Consider the following 13,117-nt stretch of genomic DNA (forward strand, 5'->3'; position numbering starts at 1 on the left):
TCTGATTGGCATCATGTGAAACTTCTATGAAGAACTATACACCACCAAGCTAGAAAATCTGGAATAAATGGAAGATTTCCTAGAAACATATGCCCTTCCACAACTGAACCAAGAAGAACTACAAAACCTAAATACATCAATCACAGACAAAGAAATCGAAACAGTTATAAAGAATCTCCCCAACAACAAAAGTCCTGTACCAGATGGCTTCACAAACATATTCTACAAAACCTTCAGGAAACAGTTAATACCCATACTTCTAAAGCTTTTCCATAAGATCGAAGAAACAGAAACACTACCTTCCACCTTCTATGAAGCCAACATCACCCTGATGCCAAAAGCAGATAGAGACACAACAGAAAAAGGAAAACTACAGACCAATATCTCTCATGAACATAGATGCTAAAATATTAAACAAGATCTTGGCCAACCGGATACAGCAATATATCAAAAAGATTTTTTCTTTTTTTTAAGAAAGTTGAGACTGCAATCCTGACTTCTGAGATAGATATTTTGAAGTGTCTATTTAAAGTACTGGATCATTGAAAGAGCAGGTGTCACTGTCATGAGTGAGCATGTGTAGGAGGAGTGTAGCATCAGGACTCTCTACAAGACCTGAGAGGGATCAATCCATGGTCGCAAGGGGAGGGTGAGTATAACTGAAATTAACCTTTTCTTCTTCTTCAGGCTGAGCCTTTGGGTTGGTATTATAAATACTTCATACATGAAATAACCTTCTTTTGATGTTTCTGCAGTGATCAGACTAAAATATAACTTTCCTCTTGGTGAACTCTAGAAGCAAATCATAGAGAGGCTTATTAAAAAGAAAATTATATGTTGTCACCCACTTAGGCAATAGAGTAATAATTTTAATAACAACTTTTCCTATTAATATTGTCAGTCACTGCCCTTCTATATCTTAGTGATTATTGGATGATTAAATATCTCGATAGTCTAGGAAGGTTCACATTAAAAGTTTTATTATACAAAAGTTTCCTAAGAGTTAAGATTCAAAAACCATACAGTAAGTGAGCTTACCCTCCCTCTGCCCCATAAAAAAAAATTTTTTTAAAGAATTTACTGATAAAGGTAGTGGATCTGCAACAGATTTTTAAAAATATTTATTTATTTATTCATTCCCTTTTGTTGCCCTGGTTGTTTGATTATTATAGTTATTATTTTTGTCGTCATTGGATAGGACAGAAAGAAATGGAGAGAGGAGGGGAAGACAGATGAGGAGAGAAAGATAGACACCTGTAGACCTGCTTCACTGCTTGTGAAGTGAGCTGGGGGCTTGAACCTGGATTCTTATGCCTGTCCTTGCGAGTTGCACCATGTGCGCTGAACCTGCTGCGCTACTGCCCGACTCCCGCAACAAACGTTTTTAGAAATTGGTTTTATCATCTTTACTTATTTATTGCATAGTTGCAGCCAGAAATTGAGAGGAGGGGGAGATAGAGGGGAGAGGGGAAGAGATAGAGAGGCACCTAGGACCCTGCTTCACCATTTGTGAAGCTTTCCCCCCTACAGGTGGGACCTGGGGGCTTGAACCTGAGTCTTTGTGTATTTTAACATGTGCACTCAACCAGGTGCACCACCACTATACACTAGAGCTAAGAAGGGCTCTGGTAAAAAATAATAATAGTAATAATAATTAATACATAAAATAGAAATTAGTATAGTATAGTATTTCAGTACAGTATTTCAGACCCTATTATTCTCAATTATCCATCTCATTCCAGCTGACTCCATGCCATATAACATTTCTAAATATTTGGAATATTTTTTTCTTTTTCTCTATTTCTTTTTATTTATTTATTTTTATAGATAGTTTTCTTTTTTAATTTTTTTATCTTTATTTATTTATAAGATACAGCCAGCCCACAAGAGCATGCAGGGAATACCCCCCAACACTTCATCTGCACTATTCCAGTCTTTAGGCCCATGATTGTTCAACAATTTGTTTGGCTTTGTATGTTAACTCTCTTTTCAGCCACCAGGTTCTGGATGCCAGCAAGATGCTGACCAGACTTTCCTGGACAGAAGACCCCATCAATGTGTCCTGGAGCTCCGCTTCTCCAGGTCCCCACCATACTAGGGAAAGAGAGAGACAGGCTGGGAGTATGGATCGACCAGTCAACACCCATGTTCAGCGGGGAAGCAATTACAGAAGCCAGACCTTCCACCCTCTGCAACCCACAAGAACCCTGGATCCATACTCCCAGAGAGATAGAGAATGGGAAAGCTATCAGGGGAGGGGGTGGGATATGGGGATCAGGTTATGGGAATTGTGTGGAACTGTACCCCTCTTATTCTATGGTTTTGTTAATGTCTCCTTTCTTAAATTAGAACAAAAAGATACAGACAGCCATAAATTGAGAAGAAGGGGAAGACAGAGAGGAAGAGAAACAGAGAGACACCTGCAGCCCTGCTTCACCACTCATGAAGCTTTCCCCCTGCAGGTGGGGACCCGGCTCGAACCCGAGCCCTTGTGTATTGTAACTTGTGCTCTCAACCAGGTGCATGTTTTTAAAATAGTTCCTATGTGTTCCTAGTAGTTTCTTATAAGACTGTATGATTACAGTGTGTAGTTCCTCACCACCCAAGTTCTACATTCCCATACTCCCACCTCCCAGAGAGAACCACCAGAGTTGTCACAAGTCGGTGACCGGACTAGCAGATGAACAATATACAAACATCAGAGTCTAAATAATTACTTCTGATGTTGGGAACAAAACTTCTATTATTGCAATAGCAAGGATTCATTTACCAAGTTGGCCAAGGGAGCAGTAATCTTTCAGGGGAAAAAAACAAAACAAAACTATAGGATCAAGGCTTATAATTGACCTTTTTCGCTATTTATTAGAGTTCCGTGTTCTAGCTCCCTGGCTTTTTTTGTGGATTCTGAGATGTAAGGACTATGCTAATCTCAACAGGAACTTGATGGCTAGGAGTGTATTTGCATAGCTTGAACTTTATATTGATTCTTACAATGCCACAGACAAATGCTTTTGATATATTTAACAGTGAATCAAATGCATCTCACAAAGACTGAGATGAAAACTAAAGGAAACGATTTTCACTTTTTTTTTTAATTTTCATAAATTCTAGGCTCGACCTTCTCATAATAGAATAAGGAAAACATAGTAAGGATTTTTTTTTAACTTTAACCTGTGTCAGTGGGTAGTATCACATTGAGAAGAAGTCCCAGATAGTATCATTATTTTATTTGTTCACTCATGACTTTATTTTGCTGTCACATATTGAGTCAGTGTAGTGGTTTGAGGAAAAAAAATTAAATGACAACCCAAATCATAAAAATCATAAATCAGCTTAGGAAAATGCCAGAGGTTACAGTAAACTGAAAAAAGATTTTTACTAACCTTCTTCATGTGAAACTTTCTATTTTAAAAATGCCATTCAAATGATGTCATGCTTAGAATTTTGGGGAAAAAATATGAGACCAATTTTTTTTGTGTCATTTGAACTTCAACACTTCAGACTGAGTTTGAGAGAAAGAGATAAGATGAAGGAAGAGGAGGAGGAGTCCGAGAAGGAGAAGGAGAAGGAGGAGAAGAAGGAGGAGGAGAAGAAGGAGGAGAAGAGGAAGAGGAAGGAGGAGGAAGAAGAGGAGGAGGAAGAGGAGGAGGGAGAGGAGGAAAAGTAGGAGGAGTGGAAGAGGAGGATGAAGAGGAGTAGGAGGAAGAGAAAACAAGGAGGAGGAAGAGAAGGAGACACCACAGCACTCAATCTTCTTCCAGTAGGTTGGAGGCAGGTGTTTGGGAAGCAGTTTTTTATCCAAGTGAATTTTTTTTCTCAGCCCCATAAAACCTTTCCAAAAGCAAACCTACAAAGCAGTTTATATCATCCTAAAGTGAAAAGACAAGAATCATGGTAGAGGACCAGGGAGGTATGGCAAGTGAATATGCTAAAAACTGTCCTGCCTGAGGCTCCACACCCCAGGTTCAGTCATGAGTTAAAAGCTCATATCATACTTGATATTCTTTCCAGTTGGATCAAATAAATATGACTTCTGAATCATTTTTGCTCCCTCAGTGATAGGATGATCTGTATAAGTGCATGTCAGAAGACATAGGTAATATTTGAATTCATGAACACTATCCCTACTTTGTCAAGTTTCCTTTTAGCTGTGGAACTGGATATGTGATTTGGAAATGTGTGTCCAACGCCAGCTTTTGAGTCACTGAGAGACATGGAAAAAAATAAAAGGTGTTTGCTAAGGAATAGTGTTCTAATTAATGAAAATGAAGGATTTTTTTTTTCTTTATTTACCAGAGCATTACTTGGTTCTAGTTTATAGTGTTGCCTGGGTTTGAACCTAGGAGCTCAGGGCCTCAGAGAAAGGAAAATTGTTTGGGATGTAACTACTAAGCTATCTCCCCAGCCCTTGAACATGAATCCTTTTTAAATAAATACATCAGCTTTTTTTTTTAATTTTCATTTATAAAAAGGAAACACTGACAAAAACCATAACTTTTATCTACTCTTACCTACTTGTACTGCTGAAGCTTTGACATTTTAAACAATTCAGTCATAGTCACATTTTCTTCGGTTTTGTAAAATTGCAGTGTTTTTGTTTTTTCCTTTGAGTTGAGCCATTCAGATTATCACATTCCTGCAGCCATTTATCTGGGTATGGTGTTTATAGTAGGTGTCAGAAAGGAACGGGAAGTATCCCAAAGACCTTGCTGTCTTTGAACTCCTTTTGTGATATAACCATACCTCTTTTTTTTCTTATAAAATCATTTCCTTCACTTGAATAGTGTTATACCCTATATATATGACCCAGCTTCAAGTTTGGCCCCACAGGACACTGAAGAAAACTTCGGTGTCCTGTGTATGTGTGTCTGCGTGTGCCTGCGTGCATGCCTGCATGCATACGTGCGTGTGAGTGTGTGTGTCTTCCTTCAGTGTCTGTCTGTCTTTGTATAAAAAAAAAATCAAGTCTTCTTGATTTTCCTTGGGTTCACAATGTCATAGCATTTTGAATGAACGACCGCTCAACCACATAAGGCTACAACCACATAAGGCTACAATCATATAAAGCTACATCCACATAAGGCTACATCCACATAAGGATACAACCACATAAGGCTACATCATCACTGTCCCCACTGCTTGAGTTCTACAGCAAGCCTGCTCCATCCTACCATCTGGGATTCTCTGGCAAGTGGATATTTGAGTACCACAGTATCAAGAATAACAGGATATATATATATATATATATATATATATATATATATATATATATATATATATATATATATATATATGACATACACATGTATGTTGTGGCTTGTCTCTGATGATCTTTCATCTACTCAGTATAGGTTAAAACTTTAAATATTTATACTTCTGTTTCCATAAATTTGTACTTGCCCAGAAAAAAAAACTTACTTGAGATCTTGCTGACATCATACATCAGAGACAATAGCAGCAACAAATGCTGTAGAGGTTATGGGGACAAAGGAACCCTCCTGCTCTGCAGGTGGGAATGCCAATGGGTCCAGCCCCTATGGAAAGCAGTCTGGAGAACTCTCAGAAGGCAGGAAGTGGACCTGCCCTATGACCCTGCAATTCTACTCCTTAGGATAGATCCTAAGGAACCCAACACACGGGTCCAAAAAGAACTGCGTACACCTGTGTGCATAGCAGCACAATTTGAAATAGCCAAAACCTGGAAGCAACCCAGGTGTCCAACAACAGGTGAGTGGCTGAGTAAGTTCCATGTATAGGACTCTGTACTCATGGGAGAGTTTTCCTTCATCTTTTTATTTAAATTTTATTTATTATTGGACAGAGTCAGAGAAAAATTGAGTGGGGAGGGGAGATAGAAAGGGAGAGAGAGAGAGAGAGAGAGAGAGAGAGAGAGAGAGACTCCTGCAGCCCTGCTCCACCACTCATGAAGCTTTCCCCTAGGGTGGAAACCAGGGGCCTGAACCTGGGTCTTTATTAACTTTAGCATGTACGCTCAACCAAGTGAGCAACACCTTCCCACCCACCCCCAGCTGTCTCATCTTAAATGGATTAACTTCAAAAGTCCATTCTAGGTGTGTTCCTGGGGGTGGGCATGGTACTTTTGCTTGACTTTCATTGCTAGCCTGAAATTGGATAAGAATATTGTCTGAGGGAATGGTGTCAGAGTTGAGAAAAGGGCTAGAAAGTTGGACAGCATACTCTATGCTACACCTGAGGAAGATGGGTCCTGATATTGGGGCAGCTTGGAACATTCCTACTCATGACCACAGAATGTGAGCTCAGATCTACAGGGATGCAGAGGTCACATATTCTCCTAAGCTGAATATGGGCCCCAGACCAAATCAAATTGATGGGGTTTACAGTCAACAATAATTATACCCCTTTCCCATATAAGGAAGCTACTCTCTTCCCTGATCCAGCTTTCTGTCCCTTTTCTAGCAATGACATCATCTCCCCAGACAATAACTTAGACCCACCTGCATATCAGATTTCAGGCTCAGGGGAGAAAAAAAAAAACTAGTATAGCTACAAACCCTTTGAAATATAACTAAAATATACCTACTAGCTATATACAAAATGGAGGACCCCCCCAACACTTCATCTGTACTATTCCAGCATTTAGGTCCATGATTGTTCAACAATTGGTTTGGCTTTGTATGTTAACTCTCTTTTCAGCCACCAGGTTCCAGATGCTAGCATGATGCCAACCAGACTTCCTTGGACAGACAACCTCACCAATGTGTTCTGCAGCTCTGTTTCCCCACAGCCCCACCTTACTAGGGAAAGAGAGAGGCAGGCTGGGAGTATGGATCGACCTGTCGATGCCCATGTTCAGCAGGAAAACAATTACAGAAGCCAGACCTTCCACCTTCTGCACCCCACAATGACCCTGGGTCCATACTCCCAGAGGGATAGAGAATGGGAAAGCTATCAGGGGAGGGGAGGGGAGGGGATACAGAGTTCTGGTGGTGGGAACTGTGTGGAGTTGTACCCCTATGGTTTTGTTAATGTCCTCTTTTTTTAATAAATAAAAAAAAGAAAAGAAAGTTGGAACAGGGCAGGGAGTAGCTCCCATTCTTGAAAAAAAAAATCAGTGGATGAAATTAACTATCTCCATCCATTGCTCCAGGGCATATATATATATTTAACACCAGAACCTGTGTAGCCTATAAGTCCCTATTGATCTGAGCTCACAGCTCATGGTCACAGTTGGGAACACTGTAGACTGCACTCATTTCAGGCCCAGTCTTTCTCGAGTGAGTAGCAGGTCAGGATACCTCACCTCCCTTCAGAGGCTGGGGATGCCCATAGCATCTCAAGCCACTCTTTCCTGCTATAAATCCTACTTGTTTCATTTTTTTCCCTGTTTATTCTGTTCAGTTACTATTTATTACTGTCCAATCTGGGCATAGTTTGAATACCCCAACACCCCTCTTCAGGAGAATTTACCTTCAAGTGGAGAGAGATAGACCTTAACTTGAGATGGATATTAATTAGTAAGTGCTCGGAAAACAAAAATATGGTTGTGTTAAAGTGTGTGTGCCAGGGGGGATGTCATCAGATAAATGGGTTGTGAAGATTTCTATGAATATGTGGCATCTGTTAATTTCTGAATGAAGTTCTGCTTGTGCAAATATTGAAGAGAACAGTGTTAGAAGCAAAGGAAAAAGCATTCTGTCTTTTTTTTTTAATTACCTATATATTTATTTATTGGAGAGAGGCAGCCAGAAATCAAGAGGGGAGGGGGAGGGAGAGAGGGAGAGAGACAGAGAGACACCTATAGCATTGCTTTATACTAGTGAAGCTTTCCTCCTACAAGTGGGGCATGGAGGCTTGAACTCAGGTCCCTGTACATTGAAACATCTGCACTCACCCAGGTTTGCCACCACCTGGCCCTAAGGAAAAAGAATTTGCACAAGATTTAGGAATTGAAAGGAAAAAAATGTGTTTACCTCATTCTTTCAACTAATTTTATGCAATACAGTTAAAGACATTTGTAGACTGAAGCAAGTACACAACAGATTTTAGGAATGAAATTCTTTGGTCCTGAAATTGGGCCTGGAATTTGTGAATAATCAATGTAAGATGACCTGGAATCCGGGTTATGAAAATGTATATGCAGGAACACAAAGGAAGCATCTTAAACTGCATAGTTACTTCATTTTTCATCACAGCATTAGATGCACAAAATCTAAGAATGCCAGAGAGAGAGAGAGAGAGAGAGAGATCTATGAAGAGAAAAAAGAATTCTAGCAAGACAGTTCTGATTTCCTCCTTCCTCCCCACAGGCATCAACTTGTCACTCTTGCAACCTAGACAGAAGGAAAGCTACTAAGAGCACATTTAGAAAGACTGACAAGTGGAAAGAGGCAACACTAATGTCTGAAAAAACACTCCAAAGATCACAGGCTGGCTGTGTGTGTGTGTGCGTGTGCGTGTGCGTGTGCGTGTGCGTGTGCGTGTGCGTGTGCGTGTGTGTGTGTGTGTGTGTTGGCAGGGGGGAAAGAGGCAGGCATTGCTGCAAGCTTATAGTATTCTAGAAGCAAATATTCTGGTCAGAGCTTGTCAGGTGAGGATCCCATGTGTGAAGTTCTGATAAGACACTTCTGAGAAAGGTAGATTGGTGAACATCTGCCTGATGTCACAGGGTGACATGAGTAGATTAGGTCTGTATGGTAAGGCCCTCTTGTGCCGGACTAGCCTGAGGGTGCTTTTTCCCAAGCACCTGCTCTCTGGGTTGAAGAGAACTCAACTGGAGCCAACCTAGGCTGCTGCATGGGCGAGGGATCAGGAAATTGTGGAGGGCTAGCTTTGCAGGAGAGAGACTCTGGGACTCGTGGAGCCAGAAGGCAATCCAATGTGTTTAATCAGAAAAGAACATTCTTTTTATACTTCCCAAGAAGGAAGTGGTACGGTGGAAAACAGGATGTGACTAGGAGAGGGGGCAGAGCGAAAAGAGAGTGTGAGCCAGTGGGGATTAAACCAATGCCCTGCAGGCAGGACAGGTCTCAGGTAAAACAGTGATTATGTAAATAGACCACAGCGTTAAGCAATGGAGCAGGGGGGAGCTTGCATACTTCCCAATACTCTTTTGAATATTTTGAAGACCAAAACTGGTTGCTAGAGGAAGTCCGTTAACTTCATAAGCAAGAAATTCCTGTGAGGGCCTGGGAGGTTAAGCGCACACATTACAGTGTCCAAGAACCCAGGTTCAAGCCCCTGATTCCCACTTGCAGGGGGAAAGCTTTACAATTGATGAAGCAGGGCTGCAGGTCTCTCTCTGTCTCTTTCCCTCTCTTATCTCCCCCTCCCCACTCAATTTCTCTCTTTTCTATCCAGTCATAAAAATAAATAAAAATATTACTCCAAAAAGGAGTCTTCACATAGCCTGCAGCGGTGTCTAGACATGTGAGGAAGCAAAGCAGTCTTTAAATGCCTGACACTGCAGCGACTCCAGGCATTTAGAATGTCTGACGCTGGCACAAGTGAGGCAGCTACAGCTGAACAGGTAGGAGACAAAACTCTTCACTTTTTCAATTCCAGGGCTTGTGTGAGGCAGCAGAGAGGAACAGAAATGTGAAAGGGAAGAGGAAGTCAACCTTAGCTGTAGATCAAAAGTTGGCTTCAGAAATTAGAGAAGTGTGCTTTCTAGTCAATATGTCAGAGCAAGTAAAAAAGAAAGGAAGGAAGGAAGGAAGGAAGGAAGGAAGGAAGGAAGGAAGGAAGGAAGGAGAAAGGAAGGAAGGAAGGAAGGAAGGAAGGAAGGAAGGAAGGAAGGAAGGAAAAATGAATGGAAATATGTAATCTGTTTGGCTTATAGGAGGAGGGGTGCAATAAGTCCATTTTATTTATTACTTTCCCAGAAATGTGTTTTGGTTAATAAATTGACTGCCAGAACTTTGATGTGTACCTATATTTTAAACTCTAAGTCTATTTCTCACATGACAGGCTTGGTTGGGTCGCTCTCTTGTTATTTTACTTTTTCTGCATACACTTCATCTGTCCATGTAATGGGAGCACTGCATTATTAATGATATGTTTCCGTTATTTACTTCCTTGTTAAAAATCGTTCCATCACTTTAACTTTAGGAATTAATTTTTGGATTTGGATTACTTTTTGGTCTTTGCTTTTATCATTTTTTGAAATCATAGTCTCTCTGTTCTTCCATCTTTCATGGCCTACATCTCTAAATCAAATCATTTTAAGTAACTCTTCTGTTTGATTTGATTTGATTTTTTTTCCCCAGAGCACTGCTTAGCTCTGGCTCATAATGGTACTAGGGATTAAACCTGGGACTGTAGACCATCAAGCATGAAAGACTTTTGGCACAACCATTACAGTATCTCTCCCCTGCCTTAGTTTTATTTTATTTTGTTTTATTCTATTCTATTTTATTTTTGCTTCCAGGGTTACTACTGGGACTCAGTGCCAGCACTGGGACTCCACTGCTCCTGGAAGCCTTTTTTGTTTCATTTTATTTTATAGGACAGAGAGAAATTGAGAGAGGAGGGGAGATGAGAGAGGGAGAGAGAATGAGAGACACCTGCAGACCTGCTTGACCATTTGTGAAGTGTTCTGGATCCTGAGGGTCCTTGCACTTAGTACTATGTGTTCTTAACAGGTGAGCCACTGCCTGCCTGGCCCCCTTCTGTCAGGAAATTGTGAGGATGTGGTAGAGTCTGGCAAAGTTTGAACTGAGGAGTGCATAGATCCTGTCAGTCTCTCTCTCTACCAAGAGGTTGAGCAAGGAGGGACAGGAGTAACCCCAAAGGTTTGCCTCCTCTTATCAGACTCCCTGTCTCACAAAGCGCCCTGCATTCCCAATACTATGGCCTGCTCCCTTATTATCTACATAATCATTGTTTTGCCTAAAAGATCCCCACCTATTCCATTCCTTTGATCTATCTTCTTTCTACCCTCAAGACCCTTCCTGCCTGCAGGGTATTATTATTTATCCTACCAGTTAAAACCCTCTCAACAGTTGCTAAGGAAGTTACCTTTCCCAGCCCCCTTTTGCCTTTCTCCAACCCTTTCCAAACCATGTCAAGCCATTTTCTGTTTCATACTTGCCACTTCCGGGTCCGACCTTTAAAAGCCTGGGCTCCCTGATCAATAGAGAATCGAATTGCCTTGCCACGACAAGCTCTGTTCATGAGTCATCAACCTTGCGTTGCTGAGTGAGTAGCAGCCCAGGCTGGCTCTGGTCACGTTCTCTCCAACCCAGAGAGTATGCGCCCGGGAAAAGGCACCCCCCATGCTAGCCCAGCACCCTGGCTTCCTTACATTTTAAGAAACTCTAGAAGCCTCTTACTGTTATACACATGAATTTGCATTGCATATGTATAAGGATATGATGCTTTGATTGAACAAATATTTTCAGATTGTGATATCTTGTTGTTTCCAGTTCTTTCTTTTTAATGTATTTATTTACTTATTCCCTTTTGTTGCCCTGTTGTTTTATTGTTGTAGTTATTATTGTTGTTGTTGTTGGATAGGACAGAGAGAAATGAAGAGAGGAGGGGAAAACAGAGAGAGGGAGAGAAAGAGAGACACCTGCAGACCTGCTTCACCACCTGTGAAGTGACTCCCTGCAAGTGGAGAGCCAGGGGTTTGAACTGGGATCCTTATTCCAGTTCTTGCACTTTATGCCATGTGTACTTAACCTGCTGCTCTACAACCTGACTCCCTTCCTTTCTTTCCTTTTTGCCTCCAGGGTTATCACTGAGGTTCATTGGCTGCACTATGAATCCAGTGCTCCTGGTGGCCATTTTTTCCATTTTTTGTTGCTGTTGTTGTTGTTTAGGACAGAGAGAAATGGAGAAAGGAGGGAATGACAGATGAGGGAGAAAGATAGACACCTGCAGACCTGCTTCACCTCCTGTGAAGCAATCCCCCCTGCAGGAGAGGAGCTGGTGACTCTAACTGGGATCTTTGAGCCATTCCTTGAGCTCTGTGCCATGTGCACTTAACCCGATGAGCTACTACCCAGCCAGGGGCAATGCTTACATTCTTATACTCTATACTACCCAGGTTGAAAAGTCTAATTTTGATTCTAAAAGGTATTTGTAGAATTTTGTTTTATTTCCCCTTCACTCTTTATATTACCAGACTTAGTCTAGTAGTAGGAATCTTTTTCTTAAAAATTACTTATAAGTCAAAAAATGACTTCCAGATACAAATATTTTGGGGCCTGGGTAGCAGTGTACATGGCACAGTGTACCCAGCACACTGCACATTCTACCATTTGAAAGGACCTGGGTTAAAGTCCCTAATTTCTGCTTTTTGCAGGGAGAAACTTTCATAAGCCTTGAAATAATTCTTCCTGTATTCTCATGGACTAAGCAAATCCTAGTTGAAATAAAGGAGGATAAGAATTATCGTTAGGGGGTTGAGCAGTAGCATAGCAGGTGAAACACATATGGTGCAAAGCAAGGACCAGCATAAGGATCCCAGTTTGAGCCCCTGGCTCCCCACCTTTAGGGGGGGACACTTCACAAGCAATGAAGCAGGTCTGCAGGTGTCTATCTTTCTCTCCCCTTCTCTGTCTTCCCTCCTCTCTCCATTTTCTCTCTGTGCTATCCATCAACAATGACATCAACAACAATAATAATAATAAACAAAACAATGATAAAACAACAAGGGCAATAAAAGGGAAAAATAGCCTCCAGGAACAGTATATTCGTGGTGCTGGCACAGAGCCCCGGCAATAACCCTGGAAGCAAAAAAAAAAAAAGAAGAAGAAGAAGAATTATCATTGACAGAATCCAGAAAGAGGTATCCTAGTCATTAATTTTGCTTTCCGTTCTTCTAATTAACTGGAACTACTCAATGAAAGCATTGTAGAACATTTGTTGTCATGGTTTTTACTCAGTGATATTCAAAAATACTATGCATCTGATGGTTGACTTATCTTTGAGATTTAAGAACATCTTTACTGTGTCTTTTTATTCCAGCACCATGCAGTTTTGATGATAATAGCCCTGTAATATAGCTGGAGATCTGAGAGTGTGATGATTCCAGTTCTGTTCCTTTTTCTCAAGACTGTTTTAGTAATTCTAGGAATTTTCTCATTTCAGATAAATGTTTGAGGTTCTTGTTCTATTCTCTTAAAGAAGC

The sequence above is a fragment of the Erinaceus europaeus genome, chromosome 5, assembly GCF_950295315.1.
Source record: "Erinaceus europaeus chromosome 5, mEriEur2.1, whole genome shotgun sequence".
NCBI lineage: Eukaryota > Metazoa > Chordata > Mammalia > Eulipotyphla > Erinaceidae > Erinaceus > Erinaceus europaeus.